Source organism: Pyxicephalus adspersus, chromosome 8, assembly GCF_032062135.1.
Source record: "Pyxicephalus adspersus chromosome 8, UCB_Pads_2.0, whole genome shotgun sequence".
In the NCBI taxonomy this organism is placed as follows: domain Eukaryota; kingdom Metazoa; phylum Chordata; class Amphibia; order Anura; family Pyxicephalidae; genus Pyxicephalus; species Pyxicephalus adspersus.
This window is the reverse complement of record NC_092865.1, coordinates 70,027,487-70,041,215: the sequence shown is the minus strand read 5'-3', so window position 1 is coordinate 70,041,215 and position 13,729 is coordinate 70,027,487. Positions and strand designations below refer to the sequence as shown.

At 37.1% G+C, this 13,729-nt stretch overlaps 1 protein-coding gene across 1 annotated transcript in view; it reads left to right on the top strand.

The window, feature by feature from the left end:
* Positions 1-8,961: 8,961 nt before the first annotated feature.
* The window catches only part of LOC140337357 (scm-like with four MBT domains protein 1), a gene marked incomplete at its 3' end in the record, with an annotated part of 64,820 nt that continues 60,052 nt past the window's right edge, over positions 8,962-13,729 (top strand). The window contains 1 exon segment of the mRNA XM_072421081.1: positions 8,962-9,039.

Genomic DNA, 13,729 nt, shown 5'->3' with positions numbered 1-13,729 from the left:
TCATAATTCTTCAATAAGTGTGCTTTTTAAGAAACTCTCAGTGTTTTCTTTACGAAACTCTTGTAAAACAAGCTGCTTGCGTTACTTAATATAACCAATTAACACATTCACTTTGTTTTCTTACAGTGGCAGGACAGCTAACGCACAGATAAGAAACCAACTTCCTGAAAAGAAAAATGTCTGCGTACATCAGCCCTGCTATGCAATGCTGACTTACAGCACACTTTACATAGATCAAAGGAGGAAATTATTGCTTAAAAAAAGTTTACTTATTTTTTCTTTGATAATTTAAACTATAACTAAAGGCAAGTTTCTTTTTTAGATTGAGATCAATTGGTAAGGCGCTATAACATCTGTTGGGCTTTTATGCTGTCTTTTATGCTGTTTTGTGTTGTCTTTTATGCTGTTTTATGCTGTCTTTTATGCTGTTTTATGCTGTCTTTTATGCTGTTCTCACTCTAATTGCTGTCACCAGGAATGGAAGTAAAGGCAAACCTAAATTAGGAAAGGAGGGTAGATCAGTAGGAGGGGATTTCCCCTACATTGGGAAGGTATTCCCTTACTTCCTGCTGAGGACAGTAAGGTAACATGCTCCTAATCTATCAAATAATAATATTATTGATAAAGTTTTGTTTTAAGATCTGTTTGCTAAAAAAACTTACAAGGCTATGTACACATGTCAGCTGGTTCTAGTCCGATATTTGAACCTGGTGTATGAACAGTGCTCATCATTCATGGATCTGTCCTGGCGGATCCACGAAGGCAAATGATTGTAATGAAAGTGAAGTGGAGAGAGCACAGCGGGGTGCTGCTCTGTCATTCTCCCATCTCCATAGAGAAGAACGACTCTGTATATACAGCACTCGTTCATGCATCATGCAGTCTTTTGTCACTGGAAACGATCGTGAAAGATCATTTCCAACGACACTTATTGAATGCAGCCTAACAGTGCTCATAAGAAACACTGACCACAAAATTCACTGCTACTGAAAACATGCATTTTTATTTTCATTAAATTGGAATTTTCAGAAGTATTTAACTACTAGAATCTACACCATTTTAAAGAATGATTAGAAAACTCGCACATTAGTTCAAGAAAAATTTAAAACGACTTTTATTTATCCTGTTTTATTATTATATTATTATTATTGTTGAACAGGATTTATATAGCAGCAACATATTCTGCAGTGCTGTACATTAAATAGGGGTTGCAAATGGCATACAGATAGAGACAGTGACACGGGAGCAAAAGAGGACCCTGCCCCGAAGAGCTTACAATCTAGGAATTGTTTGTTGGTTTATGCCTATAAATAAGTGAATATAAAGAAGATCCCAGGTGTTCTTTAGGAAGATATTTAGGTATAAGTTTTTGCTAACAGAGTTGCATGATACAAGGTGTGGAGCTTGTACAAAGGGACAATATTGTTCAGGTGTGAGTGATGTCTAGATATAGTCCTGTGTATATAATCCAATAGCTGCATGGGCTAGTTCAGTTATGTATTACATGGAGGACACATACTAATAAAAAGTTAGTAAAAAATAAAGTTTCTCCCTGGCATAGGTAATTTCAGTTATGCCATAAAATATGGTTCTTATTGGTTTTTATCTCCAGCTGCTTTAAAAATGCAAATCCCAGTAGGCCAGCAGGCAATACACACAGATCTGTATTTCCTAAGCTGTACAGCCCCTAAATCTTTTTAAATCTCTATCTTTAAAATGTTACTCTTTTGGGTGTAATGTATAAGGCAAAACAGGAAGAAAGAGTTTTTTGCAGCAAAAAAGAATTATATTGTGAGTAAAATTTAAAAGTAATTTACAAACTTGTGATACATACACTGTGTAATCGTATTTGGTCTTTACCCATTCAATTTCATGGGATAATGGACCAAAGTTTCTTAAATACTTTTAAAATTTATTCACAACTGCAAAATAAAAAAAAAATAAAAACAGTCTTTTTTTCTGTTTTTCCTTATGTTATAAGTTATACGTTATGTATACAGGGGGTGGCATCACAGAACAATTAGATTAGAATTAATTATAATATATTAAAAGACTATTTTTACCAATAATGAACAAAGAAAAAATAGCTCTTTGCGTCCGAGATTTAGGCATGTGACCACTGTGCTTAATTGTAAAAATTGCCCTGGTTGTGGCCATGTGCTGTAGGATGGTTAGCACTCTGGCCTTTGCAGCACTGGGTCCCAGGTTTGAATCTCACCCAGGACACTATCTGCATGGAGTTTGCAGGTTCTCCCCGTGTTTGCGTGGGTTTCCTTCCACATTCCAAAAATATGCAGTTAGGTTAATTGGCTTCCCCCTAAAAATTGTCCTTAGACTACATTAAAGGCATATGACTATAGTAGGGACATTAGATTGTGAGCTCCTTTGAGGGACAGCCAGTGACATGACTATGGGCTTTGTACTGCGCTGCATAATATGATGGCGCTACATAAATACTGCGTAATAATAAAAAAATAATGCAAAGAAACACATTTATTTTTCAATAGCACGGGGAGCTTTGCATCCTCTCTAGCAAGAGTCACACTTTATTTGTTCTGGTGACTTCAGAAAAGCAATGAAGGTAATACCTAATTTTAGAGTGATTGGGAGGGTAAGGGTAAGTGAAAATTCTGGAACACATTTAAAGAGAAGATTTCTTCTTACTTCCTGATGGATCCCAAAATTAGGAAATGAAATCTCCCTAGCAGATCATACACAGCAAATAAAACCTTATAGGGGTATTACCCTTCCCTATTCCAACCAAATCATATACTTCATATGTGTATACTAATTATCTAATTCATTTCAATATGGTGGCCAATAATCCAGGTGGTGACCACCAAGTCATGCATAAGATTTGCTATAAAATTCGTGCCACAGTTTGTTTACAAAGTCTTATTTGGAATGGGCAGTCATAAAAGATCCCGGAAGCCCTCTTTGGAAAATGTCAGACCTCAGAAGTCACTAAATCTAAAGCTAGGTACACAGCGGCAATAAATCGTTAGAAAACGAACAGCTAATGATTATGCACGAATATTTTGAACGATCGTATTGTGCACAATCACTGATCGACCGTACACACAATAGATAGCGAATGATCGTCTGCCAATCAGATCCGCCGGGACACTTGATCGTTTCCAGCGACAATCCTTCTTCGTTGGCGTCGTTGTGCACTTTTTTTGTTAACGATTATTGGACGATCAGTCAATAGTTGTTCATTTCCAACGATAATTATTGCAAGTGTGTACGCAGCTTTAGCTGTCTTTTTTTGTATTTCACACATTTTTTATAGATTTCAGAACCATAAACTTGCGCAAAAGTTTTGTTTCATAAGAATGCAAACTTTTCTTTATTAGGTTTGTAAGAGGTTGCAGTGTTTTTAATGGGAAGAGTCATATATATATATATATATATATATATATATAAAAAGTAAACTTTATCTTAGACTCGGATATGCTCATTTATATCAGCATATTAATATCAGCATATTATATATAAAACTGTATTTTAGGTTTAGAATGTTTCTTATAGTCAGGGCATAGTCCATAGGTTCTTAAATTTTATTTATCAAAATGTGCTATGGAAAGGTCCAATATTTAGGATATTTCCTGGCTGCCTGTCACACAGAGGGGCTGGCATAGAGGACATCAGTACAGAATGGAGGAGCTATCCCTAGCAAACAGATATTTACTGTGATTTCCTCACCAGACCTGAGAAAATCCACAACCAGAACCTGATTTCAATGCAAAACCTGGGATTGTAAAAAGAAATTACAGAATTATAACTAGCATAATTTTTTACAACATTTTAAAAACAAACTTGATGTAACTTCTGAATATTTTGTTGTAGACAAGTTGTATTCATACTGCGCCCATCCTGCCACAAATGCAGTTATTGGAAATTGCCTTAACTCAAAGCTGACCTTCTGAAAATTCTAGTTGCCTGGCTGTTTAACATGGAACAGTATGTACAATAAGGGGTCTATTTATAAAGCAGTGAATCTGACATACACTGAAACATTCCCTGGTGGAGGATCAGTTACTGCCATGTAAACCCATGGACCTGAAAGAGTGTCCTCAAAAGCAGCGGTCACCAAACTTTCGGACCTCACGGACCTCTAAATTTATCAATTTAAATCCTGCGGACCACTAATATGAATTCATATAGAAAGATAAATACATTTGTAAAATAATGGTGCTGACAAGGACTGTGGCGGCTATGATTCATTGATCAGCTCATGGTTAAGTGAAGTATTACTATTGTTACTATTATCATTAGTTGTATTATCTTTGGTATTACTAAAGAAATACAAAATATTAGTTTGCTTTTTCTCACTCATTATGGGTTTATTTCATTCTAAGACCAAACAAGAAATGATAGTTATCAAAGTCAAACTAATTGATACCAATAAATATAACAGGTAAAGAAAATACACAGGTAAGGTCATACTTACCTAAAAGAACATCTGAGAAATAAACAAATAAAATAAAACAATGGGATGAGAATCAGTATTGGTGGAGCGGGGTGACTGTTGTAATGGTGGAAACAATACTGAAGCGTACGGCTCGGTAACGGTTCCCTCATACAACTTAATACTACTCTGACGTCACGCTGCGCCGCCATTGTATTTCCGTCTCTAGTACAGTGCGTGAATTTAGTGCAATATAATGGTGAAATATGTGATTCAGAATATAAGAATTTATTACAATAATATTTTTGCTTTGTTATTATTAAAACATAAAAATTGCAAATAATGTCCAAATTTTTCTGTGGACCACTAAAATTGTTTCAGGGACGACCACTGCTCAAGAGAATGTTTCTGTGAATGTCAGATTCACTGCTTTATAAAAAGACCCCTAGGAGATCAGACATTAATTGCTGGTGATTGTTTTATATCTGCAACTTGAAGCAATGAAGCCAGAGACAGCGCTGCATTTAATATTTCCAATAAGATGATATTTAGGTATGAGTCAGAAGCCATATTTCTTCCTCTGGATCTGAACATTATAACAGACAGCAGAGTTGATATTTTTACACTTTTTGAACTTTTTTACATTCACACTACATAAAATGCCCACCATTAATGGTGTTTCAGTCGTCTGTTATGAAATCCTTGCACCTTCTCAGCGGGAAGCGCAAATCTGTGTCAGTTTATTAAAGCGGCTAATAAAACACAAAATTAAAATTTTTAATCCGTTACCTCCCAGTTAATAATTCTACCGACATAACACGCAGCCCTCTTTCCATATGGAAGCTTATTTTACGCTTTTTTCAGATGCAGATGCTTCCCACAGTACCCCTATAGGAGGATTAACCCCTTCCTGACTTTGCAGACTATTGCAACCCAAGGTAAAATTACATTATAAAAGTAAGAATAACCTGTGTGTCCCACTTACCTTTCTGACCTGGTAAAAAAATACTCCCCTAGCTGCTCTCTTCTCTCCATGACCAATGACTTCCTCACTCATAACCTCATCACATGCACGGCTCCAAGACTTCTCTAGAGCTGCCCCGACTCCCTGGAATGGTCTTCCTCATCCTATTCGGCTTGCTCCTACTTTCTGCTCATTTAAAAGAGCTCTCAAAACCCATTTTTTCAAACTTGCCTACCCATCTTCTGTCTTTTGAAACCACCACTACTTCCCAATACTACATATCCCCCATCCTATTGTGTGATAATTTCCCCACCTCTTAGATTGTAAGCTCTTCGGGGGAGGTCCTCCCCTCCTTCTATGTCACTGTTTGTCATTTGCAACCCCTATCTAATGTACAGCGCTATGTAATATGTTGGCGCTATATAAATGGAGATATACGTAACTTCTGTTGTCTGCTTTAGGCTTTCAATACACATTCACATTGATTAAATCATTTATTAAAACAATGGATTGGAGAATCTGATCGGATCTAAACGTTATCGTTACTTTTTGCTACCTAAACAATCGTTTTGACAACCTGATCAGATCTTGCAGTTCTTTTTTCAGTTATTGGTATTTTTCACTACCCATTGAAGTTTTTTGTGGAGGTTGAGGGATAGCAGCAATATATTCAGAAAACTTAATTCAGGTTCATGTTTAATATGTGACAACTGAACAATGGAACATAAACTTTTGGAACAACTGATACTTTCTGCTCATTTAAAAGAGCACTCAAAGCCCATTTTTTCAAACTTGCCTACCCGTCTTTATTTTTTGTCTTTTGAAACCATCACTACTTCCCAGCACTACATATCCTTCCTCCTATTGTATACTTCCTCCTAGATTGTAAGCTCTTCGGGGCAGGGTCCTCTCCTCCTCCTGTGTCACTGTCTGTATTCGTCTGTCATTTGTAACTCCTATTTAATGTACAGCGCTACATAATATGTTGGCGATATATAGATGGAGATATATGTAACTTCTGTTGTCTACTTTAGGCTTTAAATACACATTTACATTGATTAAATCATTTAATAAAACAATGGATTGGGGAACCTGATCGCATCTAGAAGGTATCGTTAACTTTTGTTACCTAAACAATCCATTGGAGAACCAGATCAGATCTTGCAGTTTTATCAGAACCTTTTTTCAGGTATTGGTATATAATTTGGTATTTTTCACTACCCATTGAAGATTTTTTGTGGAGGTTGAGGGATAGCAGCAATTTAATCAGAAAACTTAGTACAGGTTCAGGTCTATAATGTGACAACTGAACAATGGAACATATTGAACAACTGGTACTTTCTGCTCATTTAAAAGAGCACTCAAAACCCATTTTTTCAAACTTGCCTACCCGTCTTTATTTTTTGTCTTTTGAAACCATCACTACTTCCCACCACTACATATCCCCCATCCTATTGTGTGATAATTTCCCCACCTCTTAGATTGTAAGCTCTTCTGGCTAGGGTCCTCTCCTCCTCCTTTGTCACTGACTGTATTCGTCTGTCTTTTGCAACCCCTAAATAATGTACAGCGCTGCGTTATATGTTGGTGCTATATAAATCCTGTTTATTATCAATAATAACTGATCAATACTAAAACTTTCACTTTTTTATTATTCCTTTTTTCAATAACTGAAGTGTTCACATCGACAAGGACAGACATTTAGCTGGGAGAGGAGGGTGTAATTGTTCCCTGCGGTCTCTAAAATAATAATAGCAATGTTTTGGTTTTGATTACACTTCAATGTTACAATAGTTTCATCCAATATTCAATCTGTCCGTAGATCATATACAGAGACCAGGGAACATCCGATTGTCTCATGGAATCAGGAAGGATTTTTTCCCCTGTTGAAGCAAATTGTACCCGGGGTTTTTTATTGCCTTCCTCTGGACCAACTATGTCTTATAAGGTTTTATATCTGGGATATGTTTCTAGTAGTTGTACTTGATGGACTTATATCTTTTTTTTTTGAAACCGTCACTACATATCTCCCTCCTGTGTGACACTTCCTCCACCTCCTAGATTGTAAGCTCTTCGGGACAGGGTCCTCTCCTGTCATTTGCAACCCCTATGTACAGCGCTGCGTAATATGTTGGTGCTATATAAATCCTATTTATTGCTAATAATAACTGATCAATACTAAAACTTTCACTTTTTATTATTCCTTTTTTCAATAACCGAAGTGCTCAGATTGACAAGGACAGAAAGTTAGCTGGGACAGGAGGGTGTAATTGTTCCCTGCGGTCTCTAAAATAATATTAGTAACATTTTAGCTTTGATTACACTTCAATATTACAATTGTTTCATCCAATATTCAATCTATCATATGGAATCAGGAAGGATTTTTTTCCCCTGTTGAAGCAATTTGTACTATTTTTTTGCCTTCCTCTGGACCAACTATGTCTTATAGGGTTTTATATTTGCGATATGTTTCTAGTAGTTGTACTTGATAGACTTATATCTTTTTTTTTTTGAAACCGTCACTACATATTATCCCCCACCTCCTAGATTGTAAGCTCTTTAGGGCAGGGTCCTCTCCTTCTGTCATTAGCAGCCCCTATGTACAGCGCTGCGTAATATGTTGGCACTATATAAATCCTGTTTATTAATAATATTAACTGATCAATACTAAAACTTTCACTTTTTATTATTCCTTTTTTTCAATAGGCGAAGTGTTCACATCGACAAGGACAGAAAGTTAGCCGGGACAGGAGGGTGTAATTGTTCCCTGCGGTCTCTAAAATAATATTAGTAATATTTTAGCTTTGATTACACTTCAATGTTACAATAGTTTCATCCAATATTCAATCTGTCGGTAGATCATATACAGAGACCAGGGAACATCCGATTGTCTCATGGAATCAGGAAGGATTTTTTTCCCCTGTTGAAGCAAATTGTAACATTTTTTTTTGTCTTCCTCTGGACCAACTATGTCTTATAGGGTTTTATATCTGTGATATGTTTCTAGTAGTTGTACTTGATAGACTTATATCTTTTTTTTTTTTTAAACCGTCCCTACATATTATCCCCCACCTCCTAGATTGTAAGCTCTTCCGGGCAGGGTCCTCTCCTGTCATTAGCAGCCCCTATGTACAGCGCTGCGTAATATGTTGGCGCTATATAAATCCCCTTTTATAATAACAATAACCAAATATTGTGTCAGTGTGATGAATGTGAATTGTTTGGACAACATTCGTCTTGGGGAAGAGACATGGGCCGGGTGGTGTACGTGTTTGGGATTTTTTTGGCTAAATATTAGAAATTCTGTGCACTTCCTGTGATTGAGTCTTCCAAGCACCTTACTAGTACATGACAGGCAAGAGAAAACACCACTTAAAAGTGCCTCTGGCAACCTGCTGCCGGGGGAAGGTGTAAGAGTTGAAGGAGACGAGTGTCATAATAAAGCTTTAAAATAAAGTGGGTGGAGGAAGGAAGAAAAATGCCCTAAAAAAATTAAAGAGAAGGCTGTGAGGAGAGAGCGTGGCGCATGCGCAGTGCCGGGCTCTGGGCCATATTGGAATGAGGCAGTGAGCAGCGGTGGGGGGTGAATAGCTGAGAAGCAAAGGAGAGAGAGAGAGAGCGGTGTACCGGGCCACACAAATCAGCCTGGAAAAAGTCCGGACGGGTAAGAAAAAGCTCTGCAACGGGCGTCCTTAGACAGGGGAAAGTCTGAACTACCTGCTGAATGGGTTTTCTTCCCTTTGCAAGGCTTTCAATGTTTTTTAAGAGCTTCCCAAGTTTGCAACAATGTATTCCTGTAGGAGGATGTTGTGTATGTGCATGGGAGGGGGCAGCTGGCTGCACTTTAGTATTGCATGGATATCTCACACATTGCTAATGTCTGCCTTGGCATTGCCCTCATTCACTCCTCTGCACTTTATTCACAGCTACAAATCAAAAACACAGCATAATACTAAAACACACCAACTTCATGCAAAGTCAGCAGCTCCATGTCACATACAGGACAATGCTGATGGCAATACTCACATGTTATCAGGCTTAGCATTTGCTGCTGTCTAATAAATACACTGCTTTAGAATCTCCCCCCTTACATCTATACACAAGGCTTGCCGCTTTCATCTCTCACCCCTCACAACACTTCTTACCAATTCCTTACAAGTCTGAGAATCTGCTGTTTGTGATGGCCATGGTACGTGCAAATGTTTAGGGAATAATGGAAATTAAGGAAGAACTCCAGGCAAGTTTAGATGCAACACTAGTTTGGAACACCTACAACGTGCCCATTTGTTGCATCTCGTGGGTCAGTGCCTAATGTAGGACGAGGCGTGATATGATCAGGTCAGGAAAAAAGACATAAGTCCATCAAGTGCAACCACTAGAAACATCCCTATTTAATGTACAGCGCTGCGTGATATGTTGGCGCTATATAAATCCTGTTTAATTATAATAACATATCCCAGATATAATATACCTACTAGATTGTAAGCACTTCGGGGCAGGGTCCTCTCCTCCTGTGTCACTGTCTGTATCTGTCTGTCATTTGTAACCCCTATTTAATGTACAGCGCTACGTAATTTGTTGGCGCTATATAAATCCTGTTTATTAATAATAATATAAAACCCTATAAGACCCTTACAGGGTCTATGTTCAGTAGTTACATTTGTCAATAGTCTTAGTTACATAGTAAGTCAGGTTGAATAAAGACATAAGTCCATCAAGTACAACCACTAGAGAAATAAACATATCCCAGATATAAAACCCTATAAGACATAGTTGGTGCAGAGGAAGGAAAAAACCCCGGGTACAACTTGCTTCAACAGGGGAAAAAATCCTTCCTGATACCATGAGACAATCGGATGTTCCCTGGTCTCTGTATATGATCTACGGACAGATTGAATATTGGATGAAACAATTGTAATATTGAAGTGTAATCAAAACCAAAATGTTACTAATATTATTTTGGAGACCACAGGGAACAATTACACCCTCCTGTCCCAGCTAACTTTCTGTCCTTGACGATCTGAGCACTTCGGTTATAGAAAAAAGGAATAATAAAAAGTGAAAGTTTTAGTATTGATCAGTTATTATTGATAATAAACAGGATTTATATAGCGCCAACATATTATGCAGCTCTGTACATTAAGTAGGGTTTGCAAATGACAGACAGATACAGACAGTGACACAGGAGAGGACCCTAGCCAGAAGAGCTTACAATCTAGGAGGTGGGGGAAGTATCACACAATAGGAGGGGGATATGTAGTTATGGGAAGTAGTGAGGGTTTCAAAAGACGGGTAGGCAAGTTTGAAAAAATGGGTGTTGAGTGCTCTTTTAAATGAGCAGAAAGTATCAGTTGTTCCATATGTTTATGTTCCATTGTTCAGTTGTCACATATTAGACCTGAACTACATTTTCTGAACATTACATTTGCTCAGGTAGCAAAAAAAATGCTAATTTCTAGATGCGATCAGGTTCTCCAATCTATTGTTTTATTAAATGATTTCATCAATGTGAATGTGTATTGAAAGCCTAAAGTAGACACAGAAGTTACGTATATCTCCATAGGTGTCCAGTCTCTTACTAATATACTTCACAGTGCACTATAAACCTATTTTGTTAGACTTTTACAACCTAAACTGAACTCTCAATTATAATAATATCATTAGAGCCAATGAAATCCTAATTTTGGTGCTTTTATACTGGTGTGTGTGAAATTGGTATTTACTAAAGGAGTAGTACAGCATGCTTCCAGTTCTGGCCATATTTGAAGTTATTATTGCAGTGTTTATCTAAAAGTAATATTTCATCTGTTTGCACTTCCTTATTACATTAAATAACAACAATAATATAGTGATCTGTAGATTAGCAACCTCAGAGAGCGTTTCATTAACCACCCAACCATTGCTATATAAGTTACACACAGAATGTATTGTTGGTAATGTGTTGGCAGACCCGGCTTGTGAGAAGGAGCACAACCATGGTACAACACATGGCGCCTATATGCCAACCAGACCTTCATACTAAAATATATTTACATTTTCTGAAGGTTAACAGGTAAACATATAGAAGAATAGCTTATGTGTGTAATATATTAAGATCATCTCTCATGTTAACCTACAAAAAACAAAAAAATAATATATATATGTGTTTTCTATATTGTATTGGGCCTAGTTTGTATGAACTGGGCACCTCTTCCTACTTCATATTTCTTTCTGTAGCCCATTGCTATCACTCAACATTACTAATGGTGGCCTCCAGTTGTCCTGTGGAGTACAGCTCACTTATAGGAAAGAATGTGGCCGCAGACCCCTGTACTTGCAGCAATAAAAACTTTGTGATATCAAACAGTGAGGATCACTGAAATGGGGAGGAAAGTAAGAAAGTATTTTATTATAAGCTGTACTTGGGCAGCAGGGCGGTTCAGTGGTTAGCACGCTGGCCTTTGCAGTGCTGACTCCCTGGTTCAGATCTCAGCCAGGACACTATCTGCATGGAGTTTGCAGGTTCTCCTTGTGTCTGCGTGGGTTTCCTCCAGGTACTCCGGTTTCTTCCTACATTCTAAAAACCTGCAGTTAGGTAAATTGGATTCCCCCTAAAATTGCCCTTAGCCTGTAATAATGACATATAACTATGGTAGGGACATTAAATTGTGAGCTCCTTTGAGGGACAGCTAGTGACATGACTATGGACTTTGTACAGCGCTGTGTAATATGTTGGTGCTATATAAATACTGTGTAATAGTAACAAATATTACACAGTTGTCATTTAAGGACATAGTTTACTTTTAAGCTTTAAATATGTTGGTATGGCTACGTTACATTGACTACGAAATCAGCTATCCAAATCAAAATGTGTATTTGTAGGTTATTACTTGCGGGGTTTTTTTTTTTTACCATGGAGACAGAGTGAGCTACAGTTTCACAAGCAAGGTCTGTGATATTAAATTAGACAACAGAAAATGGAAATGCAGGTGATACTGTCAATATGTTTGGACCATATTATTATTAATATAGTATTTATATAGCACCAACATATTACGCAGCGCTGTACATAAATAGGGGTTACAAATGACAGACAGTGACACAGGAGGAGGAGAGGACCCTGCCCCGCAGAGCTTACAATCTAGGAAGTGGGGGAAGTAACACACATCATAATTCCAAGTATATTTTCAAGTAAGCTAATTAGTGTTTAAAGGGTCACTCCACCAGTAATGATGTAGGTGTAGTCTGCTCGATGGACTCGCCTGCTTTTTAGGGCATTTAGAGGCTTTAATTTTAAACTCTCCAAATGACTAAAGCTAAATAAAAATAAAAATCTTTGGAGGAAATGTGAAAAGAAACAACAGCTGGCCAATAATAGTTTATTAGTGACATTTTAATAATAATAATTCCATATTATTGTCATGTTGTGTGGGACTTAACATAGACAAGGCTGCCATATAATACTGTATAATCACATATAATATATATAATCAGTGCAATATGAATAACGTACAAGGAGCAAAGTGCAGTGTGAAAAGTATCCAATCAGAATTCATTCTTTGATGTTGTGACTTTATAGGGAGTTTTTTTTTTATTTTTTTTATTTAAAACTAGGTTTGAAAAAGGTAATAGCCAATAATAAAATAATAACAGGTAAAATAATAAAAGGTAAAATAAGAAAACAAATGTTTGCTGCATTATACATACCTTCTAGTTTGAGATTCTCCCCACAGTTTTTATTTTTTTGTTACTAAAAGTCTGCAATGATTACCGGCATTATTTAACACACTGAGCGCGGGTCACCTAAGACCTGTCCCAGGCTGTGACAGTAAAAAGAGAAGCAGCTCATCACTCATGCTGCTTTCCCTTCCTATAAGCATGCTTCTAGCCAGCACATGATTATGAAATATTAAAAGGACCTAATATAGACCAACCAAATACGGCGGGGTGTTACATAAATTAGGGGTGAAAATTGCCGAATACTAAAAGCGACACAGGAGGAGGAGAGGACCCTGCCCCGAATCTAGGAACTGGCAATTCATTCTTTATACCGTTTTACCTCTCATTCTCCGGCTTTGCTGTACAGGGACTGCAATGGACTGATACCATTTAAAAATCACCGATTTACATTATTACAATATTTATTGATAACCACAGACATGTAATATTATCTTATGCCAGCTTTAAGACTTTGTGTGCGATAGCAGTAACGGACCTCTATGGTGTAGAACCAGAATAGAATCAGCAGTGATATGGCAGCCCTGTGCACATAAATATTTCCAATCTATACACAGGAAGTTTATTTTTTAAAACATTGACAAACATGGATTATTTACAGCAAGCTGATTTTTTTTTATACATTTATTTAGAAAATG